Here is a 14,367-nt window from a genome sequence, read left to right on the forward strand (position 1 = left end):
TTTGTAAATTTATGGAGACTTGTTTTGTGGCCTAAAACATGATCTATTCTGGAGAATGTTCCATGTGCACTTGAAAAGAATGTGTATTGTGTAGTTGTTGGGTTGACAATAAGAAATTTTTAAATCACAACACTCTAGGTGTTACATGCAGATTCCATCAATTACTTCAAGATTGTGGACTCCAACAGATAGACCACCTTATGAACATGTGCACTGCTTGCCTTACAGACTCATGAAAATTAACAACCTTCAACTTCCCTACCCCTCATAGAACTAGCCAATCACAAGACCTTTTTTTTCCCCAACAGATGTGCTTGAATCTCATTTGACATTTTGTGGTCATGCTTTTTGTCTTGTTTTGTGTGTGTGTGTGTTTCAGATCTTTTTATTCCTTCAAATTTTTCTTTATTAGGAGTGACTGAAATAAAAAATATAATTGAGTCCCATCATCATCATCATCATCATCATCATCATCAGTATCATCATGGAAATGGCTTTAAGAGAAAAGTGGTCAGATGAATATTATTGCTTCCCATTTTCAACCAGTAGATAGTTGCCATGGATACAGACAGCCAACAGTCTGTCAAGAATGCTCAAGATGTGTTCTATAATACAACATACCCATTCACAGGGGAAAACAAACTAGGAAAGAACTTATGTGTGCTTCTTGATTTCTTCATACAAGATAAGCACAAAAGCGCCACCCATGCCTCTGAGCACATTGGACCATGCGCCCTTGAAAAAGGCTTTCCCTCCTTCATCACGCACAATCTTCCTCCAGCAGTCAAGGGTGCCTGTGCACATGATATCAGTTCCTTTGTGCCCTGACTGCATCATCATGCAACGACGAACAGTGTCGAATGGGTAGGAAGTGAACTCGGCTATAGCCCTGATGGATTGAGCGATCATCCAGCTGACCAAGATGTGAGTATTCTTGGAATCTGGAAGCATTCTCTTTGCAGTATCATAGATACTGAAGCAGGCAGCCCGGTAGATGATAATGCCTTGCACATACATATTAAAGCCTTGGTACAGACCTTTTATCCCATCAGACTTGGAGATCTTAACCAGGCAGTCACCAAGGCCTTTAAACTCTCTTTTGGCACCAGCTTTCCCCACATCAGCTGCTAGATGGGTACCGGCAAAATCAAGAGGGTACACCCCAGCAGCACCACCGGATGCCAGATTCCTATCAAAGTAGTGCCAAAACTGGGTCCTCATGTCCACACCACCCAGGAAGATCTGCTTGTATTTATCTCCGAAGGCAAAGTTGAGAGCTTGGGTGGGGAAGTATCTGATGACAGTGGCCAGGTTACCACGCCAGAAGGACAGGACTCCCTGCTCCTTGGGGATCCGAATCACACAATTGATAATGCCCTTGTACTACTTTCTGCGGTGATTTGCTTGCTGGCATACTGCACCTGCAGCAGCAGCTTGACCCGTTCCATGGGTGCTACCCCGGTCTTGGAGATAGCTGCGGCCACTCCACCTGCAAGGAAGTCTTTGGCTAAGGACACAGCGGCATCTGTCATGTTGAAAGAGGAGGAAGAGGCGGCGGGCTGCAGCAAAAATGGAACCGGAACCGGCTTTGATTCTGGGGTTCTCTGGTCATGCTTTTTTATCTGTTTATCAAATATAAGTATTGCCCTATGTAGATAAACCAGCATTTATTGGATTAAGTGTGTCCAGTACTGGGTGACTACAGAAATTAATTCAACACTTGTATCAAAGCTCTGCTTTTTTAGAGGACTTCAATGGAGCTGATTTTTCCTATTCCTCCCTTTTGTCTATACTCTCACTGGATATTTTTCTATTTTCTATACATTTAGACAGCTACAATTGGTTGACTCCCTGCCGTTTGCTTCTAAGTAAAAGGAGCAAACCTAGGAATGTTAGCTTTCACTGCACTTGTCATATTCATATTTTTCAATCTCCCACTCCAATAGCTGTAAACTCCAGAGTCTAAAACCAAAAGTTCTTAATTTCCAGAACACCCAAGATTCTGGGGTCCTTCACATCTGTGCAGGACAGGAAGGTTGTTCGTGTGTGAGCAGAGTATTTATTCTTAGATTGCTTCTTTTAATGGTTTCTCTTTTTAAAAACTTAAAATTTTTCTTATTAATGTAATAATATATCCAGTATAGAAATTAAGAAAACCAGAAGAAAAATATATCACATAAAAGCATGCAAATTTGCATATTAGTGTTATTTGCAACACTTTTCACAATAGCTGAAAGATGAAATCAACTGACGTGTCCTTCAATAAATGAATGGGTAAACAAAATATGGTATACACACACAAAGAAATAATACTCATCCATAAAGAGACATTAATTTCTGATGCATACCACAACATGGATGAATTTTGAAAACATGATGTTGAGTGAAATATGTCTGCTGCAAAAGAACAAATACTGTGTATCTTATATAAAATAAGAAAATATATAGAAACCAAAGATTACTTGTGGTTACCAGAGATAGGCGGGATGTGTGAAGGAGAAATTTTTTATTAGGGAGTACTGAGTGTGTGTGAACTGTGGTGGAATTATTTGGGAAAAGATTGGTTGCACAACTTAAAGAATGTAATCAGTATTGGTAAATTGTATGTGTAGAAATTGTGAGATGGCTAAGACATTTAATGGTACTTAACAACTGGTATTTAGCAAGGTCCTGGTGTGGTGCTGAGGTTTCATGTGCTAGATTGCAATGTTTGAACCCCAAGGTCGGTGATTCAAGCTTACCAGCTGCTCCTCAGAAACCCTATACAGGGTCATTATGAGTCGCTGTGAGTCAGAACCTACTCAACGGCACTTAATAACAACAACAATGACAAAAACAACAAGCGATCTAATAAAAGAGACAAGGACAGATACTATACATGCCTATGTTCGTTGTAGCATTGTTCAGAATAGAAAAAAGATGGAAACAAACTAAGTGCTCATCAACAAATGAAAAGATAAGTATAATGCGGTACATATATACAGTGGAACCATAAAGAAAAATTATGTGTTCTCAAAGCATCATGTAATTTAGATGAATACAAGGCTATCACAAAAGGACAAATATCATATGATGAAACTTTGATAAGAAGACAAGAGTAGATCTATATGGGAGGTCTTCAAAAAGTTCATGATGATGACATGGAGAGATGGAACAGCTGAAGACTTTAGACCCAGAGAGGGAGAGGTGCTGCATGCTGACAACTGGGGGGCAGGCTTGCAGGGTATACCCTGTGGTTGGTTGATGATGCAGGGAGGGGATTGTAACCATGGCAATTAAATGATATACGACAGGATGAATGTAAAACTAAAGTTCTCCCATGTAAACTATCACATAATTCACAATAAAACATTTTTTTAAAGTTCATGGATGATGTGTATTATGAAAAAAGAAGGCACATGGATATCAAAAATGTTTACAGCAAAATAAACTCATACTAACTTGTATAACCTGACTGAACAAGGATCTAGTTTGAGGCCTAAGAAGGATAAGACATCAGCTTGAAAAGAGGCCCTATCAGAGTAACATGAATTTTTCCAAAATTGAAGCAAGACCAAACATCTAATTTACAGTGACACTTGGGTGGGAAAATTGTGAAATCATTGGTAATTTTACAAAAAGTTTATGGGACAATAACCTCAAAGAAATCAGTAGTTTACAAACAGATAATTCCTTTTAAGAATGGATGAGACAATGCGCCATAGTAGCCGACTATCCACATCAATTTGTGAGGAAAAAACTAATTTTGTTTGTGCCTTAATTGAAGAGGACCACCGATTAGTAGCAGAAACAATAGCCAAAACCATAGACATTTCACTTGGTTAAGTTGACAAAATTCTGACTGAAAAATTAAAGTTGAGCAAGTGTTGCCAAAACTGTTGCACCCAGGGCAGTTGCAGACAAGAGCAGAGCTTTCAATGGAAATTTTAAACAAGTGGGATCAAGATTCTGAAACATTAATTGGAGTAACTATAAGAGAAAATGAAATATGACTTTACTAGTGTGAGCCTAAAGACAAAACACAATCAAAATATTGGCTACCAAGAGGTGGAAGTGATGAGCCATAGCAAAAGCAGACCAGTCAAGTCATGGCAACAACCATTTTTTTCCCTTGTTGGCTTTCAGGAGGGCTGAAGAACAATAACTTCTTATTATTAGAGTGCTTTGGAAAAGTTAGCCAAAATTACAGTAGGAAAACTTCACAAGACAGTCTTTTTCCATCATAATAATGCTCCTGCTCCTGCTCATCCTTCTTATCAAACACAGGAACTTTGGCAAGAGTTTCTATGGGAAGTCCTTCTGACTTCCATTTCCTAATCTTTAAAAAAATACTTATTTTTAATTTTTATTATTGTTATTGTTATTAAGTTGTTATGTGTTGTCAAATCAATTCTGACTCATAGCAACCCTGTCTAGGATTTCCAAGAAGCAGCTGGTAAGTTTGAACTGCCAACCTTGTGGTTTGCAGTCCAGTGTTGTTCCTACAATGCCACACCAGAAGTACAATAACTAGCATCATGATAAATGGAGCAAATATTGAAGTTGCCAAAGACTTCATTTTGCTTGGATCCACTATAAGCACTCATGGAAACAGCAGTCACGAAATCACATGACGTATTGTATTAGATAAATTTGCTGCACAAGACCCCTTTAAAGAGCAAAGATTTGAGGAATAAGGTGTGCCTGACCCAAGCCATGGTATTTTCAATAGCCTAATGTGCATGTGAAAGTTTGGCAATGAATAAGGAAGATCTTAAAAGAATTGATGCATTTGAGTTATGGTGTTGGAAAAGAATATTAAAAGTACCATGGACTGCTAGAAAAATAAATTTGTGTTGGAGAAAGTACAGACAGAATGCTCCTTAGAAGCCAGGATAGCCAGACTTTGTCTCTCATACTTCAGTCATAGTATCAGAAGGGACCAGTCACTAGAGAAGAAAATCATGCTTGATAAAGTGGAGGGTCAGTGAAAAAGAGGAAGACCTCCAATGAGATGGATTAGCACAGTGGCATCAGCAATGGACTCAAGAGTAACAACAATTGTGAGGATGGCACAGGACCAGTCAGTGTTTCATTCTGTTGTTCATAGGATTGCAATGAGTCAGAGCTGACTCAATAGCACCTAACAACAACATTTTTGTTCAGCTAATAATGTAAATAACAAATGACTACTTTCTATCCTTCTCCTCCCCACCTATCCATGGTAACCACCATTGGCATTGGTCTCTGTACAATGAAACTTAAAAAAGTTAATGGAAAAGTGGAAATAAAAGTGAAACATAAAAATATGAACTCCTCCCCCCTGATACAAGCTCCATCAAATTCAAGACAGTTTTGTAATTATACCCGTCATTTAATCCATCCCTAAAGAACTTGGAAGTGTAGCAATAAAAATGCGAGTGAAGTGCACACTTCACTGACTGATCCTGCACCATCCTCACAATTGTAGTTACTCTTGAGTCCATTGCTGCTGCCACTGTGCCAATACATCTGTTGGAGGTCTTCCTCTTTTTTGTTGACCCTCCCACTTTACAAAGTGTGATGTCCTTCTCCAAGAACTGGTCGCTCCTGATAGCATATCCAAAGTGTTAGATAAAGTGTCACCATCTTGGCTTCTAAGGAGCCAGATTATATGGTGAAGAATGTGGCATCAGAATTGGAGGAAGATTCATCAATAACCTGTGATATACAGATGATATAACCCTGCTTACTTAAAGCAAACAGGACAAAATACTTATCGATGAAGACCAAAGACCACAGCCTTCACTATGGTTGCACTTCAATATAAAGAAAACAAAAATCCTCACCACTAGTCCAATAAATAACTTCAAGATAAATGGAGAAAAGATTGAAGTTTTCAAATGCTTCATTCAACCATCAACACTCAGGGTAGCAACAATCAAGAAATTAAACAGTGAAAGCAACTATCCCCTGCAGCTCTGCAGGTTTGAACTTAGCAGGCCTGATGTGGACCTCTGGAACATGGGGCTGATTCTCTTTCCTCACACCCAGATCCTGGCATACACTGCAGGCCCAGGTTTTGGCATTCCTCAGGCTCCTTCTCCGTCCTCTTGGCAGGTATCTGGGGGCAGGGACTAGAGGTAGTGGCCGTGTCTGTGTGCTGGCTGTTTCCACTGCAGAGCTGCACCAATTCAACCATGTTGTTGTTGTCATGCCTTGGCCACCAGCGATTCCTGTTTGATGATGGTGATGAGGAGGACGTGGATGAAAATGCTCATGATTCAGAGGCTAAGGTGGCAATCCAGAAAGGAATGGAGTTACAGGGGTGTGCTAGTGAAGTTGAATCAGAGGATACCCAAAAAGAACAGAAACAGGTGTACTTACCAGAAAGCAGCATGACACCATGGGAAGTGTGGTTTGTAGGCAAAGAAAAGGAAGAACATGAGCATCTGCAACTAGAGGAATTAAATCAACAACTAGAAAAAAAAAAAAAAGGAGAAAGAAAAACAACTGATGAAGACAGGCACAAGGAATGGATTCAGAAAACGAGTGAACAGAAAAGAAATGTAACAAAATGTAATAAAGAAATGGAGGAAAAAGCAGCTAAGGAATTAGAGAAAGACTATAAGAAAAAGAAAAGCATCAAGAATGACTAAAGAAAAAATGCTGATGAAAAGAAAAAGAAAAACAACAGTAAACTGAATGAATTACAAGGAAAAAAAGAAAACAGCCAGAAAAAATTTAAAGAATGGTTGGAAAATGCAAAAAAATAAACCTTATTCAGCTGCAAAGAGCTATGATTATGCCAATGGAAAACTTACAGGCTTTTACAGTAGAAATTCCTATCCAGAACCAGCCTTTTATAATCCAATTCCATGGAAACCAATTCATATGCCTCTTCCCAAAGAAGCTAAGGATCTAACAAGAAAGAAGAATAAAAGACTGAAGGTGAGTCAGTCACACAGGTCATCAGTTTTGTTATCTCATAAAGCCATAAACAATCTTTGCCTTGGAAATCTACACAGAATACAAAGATGTGGGAAAGGTAGCATTTTTTACCAGAAGAATTTAATTTTAAAGTCAGAAATCATTTTTTACTGTTTAATTGGTAGCTTGCTATTCGATGTAATGATGGACAAGTTTCCATTTTTATATTTGTATGTGGAGTTCTTAGGATAATTGAGGAAGATATTTTATACATTTTGATTTTCACAAATGTTTTAAAGTTGACCTTGTTCACTGCAGAAGAACAAACAAATTTGTGTTGGAAAAAGTACAGCCAGAATGCTCCTTATAAACCAGCATGGCTAAACTTCATCTCTCATACTTCCAACACATCATCAAGAAGGATCAATTCCTGGAGAACGACATCATGCTTGGTAAACTGGAGGGCCAGCAAAAAAAAAAAAAAAAGAAGATCCCCAATAAGATGAATTGGCACAGTGGCATCAGCAATAGGCTCAAACATAGTAATGATTGTGAGATTGGCACAGGACTGGACAGTGTTTTGTTCGGTTGTGCAAAGGTTACTGTGAGTCAGTACTGACTTGATGGCACCTAACAGCAACAAGGAGCATTCTGGCTGTATTCTTTCGAACACAGATTTGTTGTTGTTCTGGCAATCCATGGTACTTTTAATATTCTTCTCTAACACCATAAATCAAATGCACAAATTCTTCTATGTCCCTCCTTATTCATTGCCCAACTTTCACATGAATATGAAGCTATGAAAAATGCCATGACTTGGGTCAGGGATACCTTAGTCCTCAAACCAATATGTCGTTTAATTTCTTGACGGCTGCTTCCATAAGTGTTGTTAATGGATACAAGCAAAATGAAGTCTTTGACAACTTCAATATTTTCTCCATTTATCATGATGTTATTTATTGGTCCAGTTGGGAGGATTTTTGTTTTCTTTACATTGAGTTTCAAGCCATACTGAAGGCTATAGTCTTTAATCTTCATCAGTATCTTAAGTCCTCTGCACTTTTAACAAGGTTGTATCATTTGCATATCACAGGTTGTTAGTGAGTCCTTTCTCCAATCTTGATGCCACCTTTTTCTTCAAATAATCCAGCATCTTGGATTATTAACTCAACATTCAGATTTAATAAGTATTGTGAAATGATACAACCCTGGCATACACCTTTCCTTATTTTGACCATTCAGTATCCCCTTGTTCTGTTCCAATGACTGCCTCTTGCTCTACGTACAAGTTCCTTATGAGCACAATTAAGAGTTCTGAAATGAGAGTATCTGTAGCTAACAATGGACTGGTTCTGTTGGTCAATATTTGCTTTACTTCTGGAGCCACTGTTTCTCAGATGTGTTGGCATTAGAATCACCAAGAAATATGTTATTCTGATTCCAGGCCCTGTCCAGGAGATACTGATGGACTAGGTCTGAGGTGGTTAAGTGCCGCTGAGTCAGTTATGACTCATAAGAGACTCTGCATACAGTTTCCAAGGAGTGGCTGGTGAGTTTGAACCAACCGCTTATCCTACAGCACCACACCAGGACTCCTGGGCGGGGAGTGGAGCACTTACTTTTTCTGTATTGTTAGTCCACTCCTTGGTGACACTCTTCACTCAAGTTGGAGCAACTACTCTCTAAAACCATCAAACTGAAATAATTATTTTTTAGCTGGTTACCCTCCTTACTTCTTATGACTTGTCTAACTTCTCTGAATAAAACATTTGTCCATTTATCTTCTTTTTTTTCAACTTTTTATTGTGAATTGAGTGAAGGTTTACAGAGCAGACCATCAGTTTTACATTCAACAAATCATATACTTTGCTTCATTACACAGTTGCAAACCCCTCCATGTACTAACAGTTAACAGTTTTACCTCTAGTCATTTTAACTATTGCGTTCCTCCCTGTGTCTCCCACTACCATCATCTTTCCTCTGCTAACTTCCCTCTTAGTGTATATTGCCTGCCCTGTCACCCATGTTAACAAGTGTCTATCATCTAGCCCATGAATAATTTTCCCTCTACAGCTCCTCCCTTAACCATCATAGATTTTTGTTTTTATCAAGATAACCTTTTTTTTTTTTTTTACTTTTTGCAACATTGATCTCATACAATATTCGTCCTTTTGTGATTGCCTAATTTCACTCAGTGTAATGTCCTCCAGATCCAACCGTTGTGAGTTGTTTCACAGATTCATCATTATTCTTCAGTGTTTTACAATATTCCATTGTGTGTATATACCCCACCCGCTTCACTGGCACCATGGATGCCTTTGTGAAGATTGTGCTGCATGAGGGCACCAGGACCCTGAGGAGCGGCCTCCCAGCCACCCTGGTAATGACTGTGCCAGCCACTGCCATCTACTTTACCACCTGTGACCAAACTCAAGACTTTCCTGTGTGGCCGAGCCTTGACTTGTGACCTCTATGCACCAATGGTGGCTGGCACTCTGGCCCACTTGGGCATTGTGATTGTCGTCAGCCCCCTGGAGCTGGTACGGACAAAGCTGCGGGCTCAGCATGTGTCCTACCATAAGCTGGGCATCTCTGTGCAGACCGCTGTGGCTCAGGGTAGCTGGCGTTCCCTGTGGCTCGGTTTGGGGCCCACTGCCCTTCGGGACGTTCCCTTCTCAGCTCGCTATTGGTTCGACTACTAGCTGGTGAAGAGCTGGCTGAGTGGACACAGACCAAAGGACCGGACCTCCGTGGGCATCAGCTTTGTGGCTGGTGGCATCTCAGGGACGGTGACGGCCATCCTGACTGTCTTTCTACATGGTGAAGACTCAGTGTCAGGTTGCACTGGGAGCAATAGAGGCTATGAGAGTGAGACCCCCCACGTGTTGACTCCACCTGGCGGCTGCTGAGGAAGATCCTGGCCGAATCAGGCACTAAGGGACTCTGCAGGTTTCCTCCCAAGGAACACCAAGACTGCCCCCTCCTGTGCCATCATGATCAGCACCTATGAGTTCGGCAAAAGCTTCTTCTAGAAGCTCAACCAGGAACAACTATGGGGCCCTTGAAAGAGGCCAGGGGCTGAGGATCCCCATCTCTTCCAGGGATGGGGTGCAGTGGCAGAGGAGACTGAGCCAAGTGCCTTTTCCTCAGCACTGAGAAGCGGGGCCCTGCATCCCTTCCCACCTCAGGGCCCTCAGGCCCTCGAATGTGGTTCCTCCTGCTGCTCCCCAGCCAAGACTCAAGCATTCTCACTTCCTCACCCCCAATTTCAAGACCAAATCTGCTGCCTCCAACTATGTTTGCTGTAACTGCAAACTCCTGGGTCTGCCTAGTTCTCCCTTACCTCTATTAATTACTGATGTCTAAAGATGATGAATTAAAAAAAAAAAAGAAAAATGTCTTAATTTTGCAGTTGTATTTAAAGGACAACATTCTTAGTTGGTGTCTAAGACTGGGTTTTCTACAAAAGCAAAACCAGTGAAACATATATACATTTATGTGTATTTATAGAGAGAAATTTATTATCAAGGAAATGGCTTACAATTACAGAGTCCTAGGTCCCCAGCAGAAGAAAGAATCCCTCCCTCTTGTCCATTATATTGGTAGCAGCCCACATCCCCAAAGAAGCATCTCTTCAATTGATTGATTACTCATAGCCACTCATCATAGAGTTAACTTTGCCTGTATTAGGTTTCATCAGCATGGGAATAAGCATATCCCAACTGCTAAACTTCTGAAACCCCTGGCCTAGTTAAATTGACACATTACAGTCCACCCTTGTCAACTTGAAATGTATAAACTATATGCCTAATCTCTAAACAAAGAAAATTGTAAAGTCACATTTGTGCCTAACATGGTATAACTAAAACATGTACAACCAACTTAGATGTCACAAATAAAGTAAAAATATTTAATGCACACATACAAAACAAAGCAAAACAAAATAAAAACAAACAAACAAAAAATCATTTCATTCCAAAGGGCAGGGTCAGCCTCCTGCTCCTAGGCACACAGTCTTACTCAATCCATGGGCCTAGAGTTCATGGCTGCTTTGTTTTTCCATGCCACCAGCTCTGCTGTTACTGCTCTTCCAGGCATGGATCCCACATTCCACTAATACTCTTCCTTAATGATGGTTCTGGGATCAACTGCTCCTAAAATGAAAGATAACTACTCCCTCCTTTTAGTTAAATATCTTCTACAATTATAGTTTTGGAAATCACAATTAAGCCTACTAACAATTACAATTAAAATAATAAAATCCTATAGCCACCATCCCCCATCTCTTTTACCAGACCCATCCCGGAAAATAGGAAAACTAGTCAGTGGGGTTTTTCCCTTGACCACTCATTATAAAACGAAGCACACCCATGAAAGCTTGTAAATCAGTCAATTCCTTTATTGTTGTATGCCACTGAGTAGGTTTTGACTCATAGCGACCCTGTGTAGGGTTTCCAAGGCTGTAAATCTTCATAGGAGCAAGCTCATAATCCACAATGCTACCAGTGCTCTTTAATACCCTTGTAGCCCCCCCTCCCCCATTTTGATAGCCAAGGTCTAAATTGCCTGCCTTAAGGTCAATAGTTCAAAACTACCAGCCATTCCACAGGAGAAAGATGAGACTTTCTGATCCTGTAAAAATTTATAACCTTGGAAACCCTATACAGGGTTGCTATGAGTTGGAACCGACCCTATAGCATACCACCATCAACCCAGTACACTGAGGAGACAAGCCTGTACCTTAATCTGAAAAATCTTCCATTCTGGTTGGAATTTTGAGCAATTGCATCCATAAGCAAAAGTCCAGTTCATCAAATTGTAGCAATTGACACTTGTTCACAGTATCAAACATCTTTTATCTTCATCTGGTGAGATTCTGGTCAGCCCAAACCCAACCATCCAAATGAGGTCAAATGGGAGCCAGCTGCAATCTTGGGAGTTCACACATGCTCAGCCCTAGAACCCATGAGCTAGGTCAGTGTCTGTGGTCTCAAGAATTCACATAACTCCCTACACTTCAGAACAGTGTCAACAGGTGTCAATAGATCATGTCAAAACTCAGCCCATATCTTCATTGCTACATTTCCCCCAATTACACACACACATAGACCCAGCAAGCATACAGTTCACCTGCAAGCATACAGCTCACCAGGTCCCTTTAACTTTCAGTTCTACAAGGGAATTTTCTTTGATGAGCTGACTTTCCTTGCCTTGATGCCTGTGAAACGCAAAATGACAAACTGTCCTTTTTTTTTCCTGCATGAAACTCCTGTTCTCCCATAAGTTCTACATTGGTCTGCATGTCTTTTCAAATGCAAATGTCCCAACTCTGCCGGTTCTGGGGGCAGTTCAGGATTCCACACCTAAGGCCCCATATTCTTTAAAGGCTTACAGCAAGAAGCCTTTTTTTTTTTTTTTTCCCCCCAGGCAAATTCTAATTCCCCTTATGAGAAATAACCTTTGTTGGTGAAGTCCATTTTCAGGACTAAGGGAAGTCTTGGGGGTAGCAGGCTAGCACAACAAAAGCTCAGTGGAGGAGAAGAACTAGTTTGACCCAGCTAGGAACTTTAAAATAAGAATATACCCATCAAGAAAATAGGAGAAATTTGTGGGGAAAGGGGAAAACTAATTTTAAATGAGAATGTTCCCAGTAAGGACTAGTAGGAAACCTTGGGGGGAGATGGTGACCTTGTAATACCCAATAGAAGAAGAACTGGAGGAGGGGCTTTTTCGAGAGAGGAAAATGAAACTGTTTGCGGGCAGGTCATGTGGCACATCTGCAGGTGTCTATGGGGTTGAGTGTCTGATTTTGTAAAATTGTATAAAGAAACTCTCTCTCTTGCTAAAATGAGTACAGATTGTATTACTTGAACGTTTGCCAGTATGGACATTTCTCACACCCTTTTAGCGAATCCAATCAAGTAGTGTTTGAAGGCAAGTAAACAAGTTCTCTGTAATAATTCCCAATATTTCTATCACACTTGTATGTCTATTTTGCAATAATTTGCAGGAAAAACCAATATCCAAAAGGCAGTCAAATACGTAAACCTTTTAAAACACTCAAGTTCAATTTTTTCCTCTACCTTGAACTAACCCTGTTCATATGCATATGGCCTTGGGCTCTGGTGGGATGGATTCCAGTAGTCCCAGGCCCTATTTGATTTCTTGACTGCTGCTTCCATGAGTGTTGATAGTTGATTCAAGAAGAATGAAGTCCTTGACAACTTCAATCTTTTCTCCATTGGTAAGAACGTTGTTTATTGGTCCAGTGGTAAGGATTTTTGTTTTCTTTACATTGAGTTGTAATCCATACCAAAGGTTGTGCTCTTTGATCTTCATCAGTAAATGCTTTAAGTCCTTTTCACTTTCAGCAAAAAAGATTGTATCATCTGCATATCACAGGTTGATCAAACGACGTATTGCATTAGGTAAATCTGCTGCAATAGAGCTTTTTAAAGTGTTGAAGAGCAAAGATGTCAGCTTGAGGACTAAGGTGCTCCTGACCCAAGCCATGGTATTTTCAATATCCTCATATGCATGCGAAAGCTGGACAGTAAATAAGGAAGACCATAGAAGAAATTATGCTTTTGAGTTATGGTATTGGAGGAGGTGCCATGGGCTGCCAAAGAACCAATAGATCTGTTTTGGAAGAAGTGCAGCCAGAGTGCTCCTTGGAGGCCAAGATGGCCAAACTTCGTCTCTCATACTTCAGATAAATTAGGATATCATTTTTGGTAAGGTGGAGGGTCAGAGAAAAAGAAGAAGATCCCCAACAAGATGGATTGGCCAAGTAGCAGCATCAATGGACTCAAATATGACAACAGTAGTGAGGTTGGCCCAGAATTGGGCAGTGTTTCATTCTGCTGTGTATAAGGTCGCTATGGATCGGTACTGACTTGATGGCACCTAACAACAACAGACCCTGTATCAGCCATCCTTTTTAACCAACATATCATTGGCACCAAGTAACTCCCTAAACTGCTCGTCTCCCCTCCGCTGAAATATTTTGTCCCAAACCCATTCATTCTTCCTCTTCAAAACCTCACAATTTCATATGTCTGGAGCCATTGCAATGAATCCTGCTCTCAGTGGCAACTGTCTAAACCAAGTGGAGACCATGTCTGCACTTTTTCCATAAGAGAAAAAAACAACCAAACTCAAAATCAATCCAAGATCGATTCCCATGAAGTGAAGGTCAGACATGCGATACTGAGAAAGTGGGGTTCTAGAGAAATAAAATCACAAAGATGAGTTTTCTAAATTGGTTCTGAAGTCTGACTACTTTAAAAGACACTGATAAACATCCAGCTGATGTGAAGTGAAGGGAGATGCACAAGAATGCCCATATTGGCAGATAGTACCCATTTGTCCTAGCTTCAATGGCTGGATGATCAGAACTCGACTAGAGGAAGGAAGAAGAGGGTAAAAGTGTAATTCACTACAATTTTATTAACTTGACCTATTCTTATGGTTGTAGTA

At 40.3% G+C, this 14,367-nt stretch overlaps 3 pseudogenes; 2 read left to right on the forward strand and 1 right to left on the reverse strand.

Moving 5' to 3' along the window:
• Positions 1-654: 654 nt before the first annotated feature.
• Positions 655-1,544, reverse strand: LOC102813261 (annotated as a pseudogene).
• LOC102819981 lies at positions 1,531-7,140 on the forward strand (annotated as a pseudogene).
• A 2,032-nt stretch (positions 7,141-9,172) lies between these two features.
• Positions 9,173-9,953, forward strand: LOC102820369 (annotated as a pseudogene).
• The last annotated feature ends 4,414 nt before the right edge of the window (positions 9,954-14,367 follow it).

The sequence above is a fragment of the Chrysochloris asiatica genome, unplaced genomic scaffold (assembly GCF_000296735.1).
Source record: "Chrysochloris asiatica unplaced genomic scaffold, ChrAsi1.0 scaffold00363, whole genome shotgun sequence".
NCBI lineage: Eukaryota > Metazoa > Chordata > Mammalia > Afrosoricida > Chrysochloridae > Chrysochloris > Chrysochloris asiatica.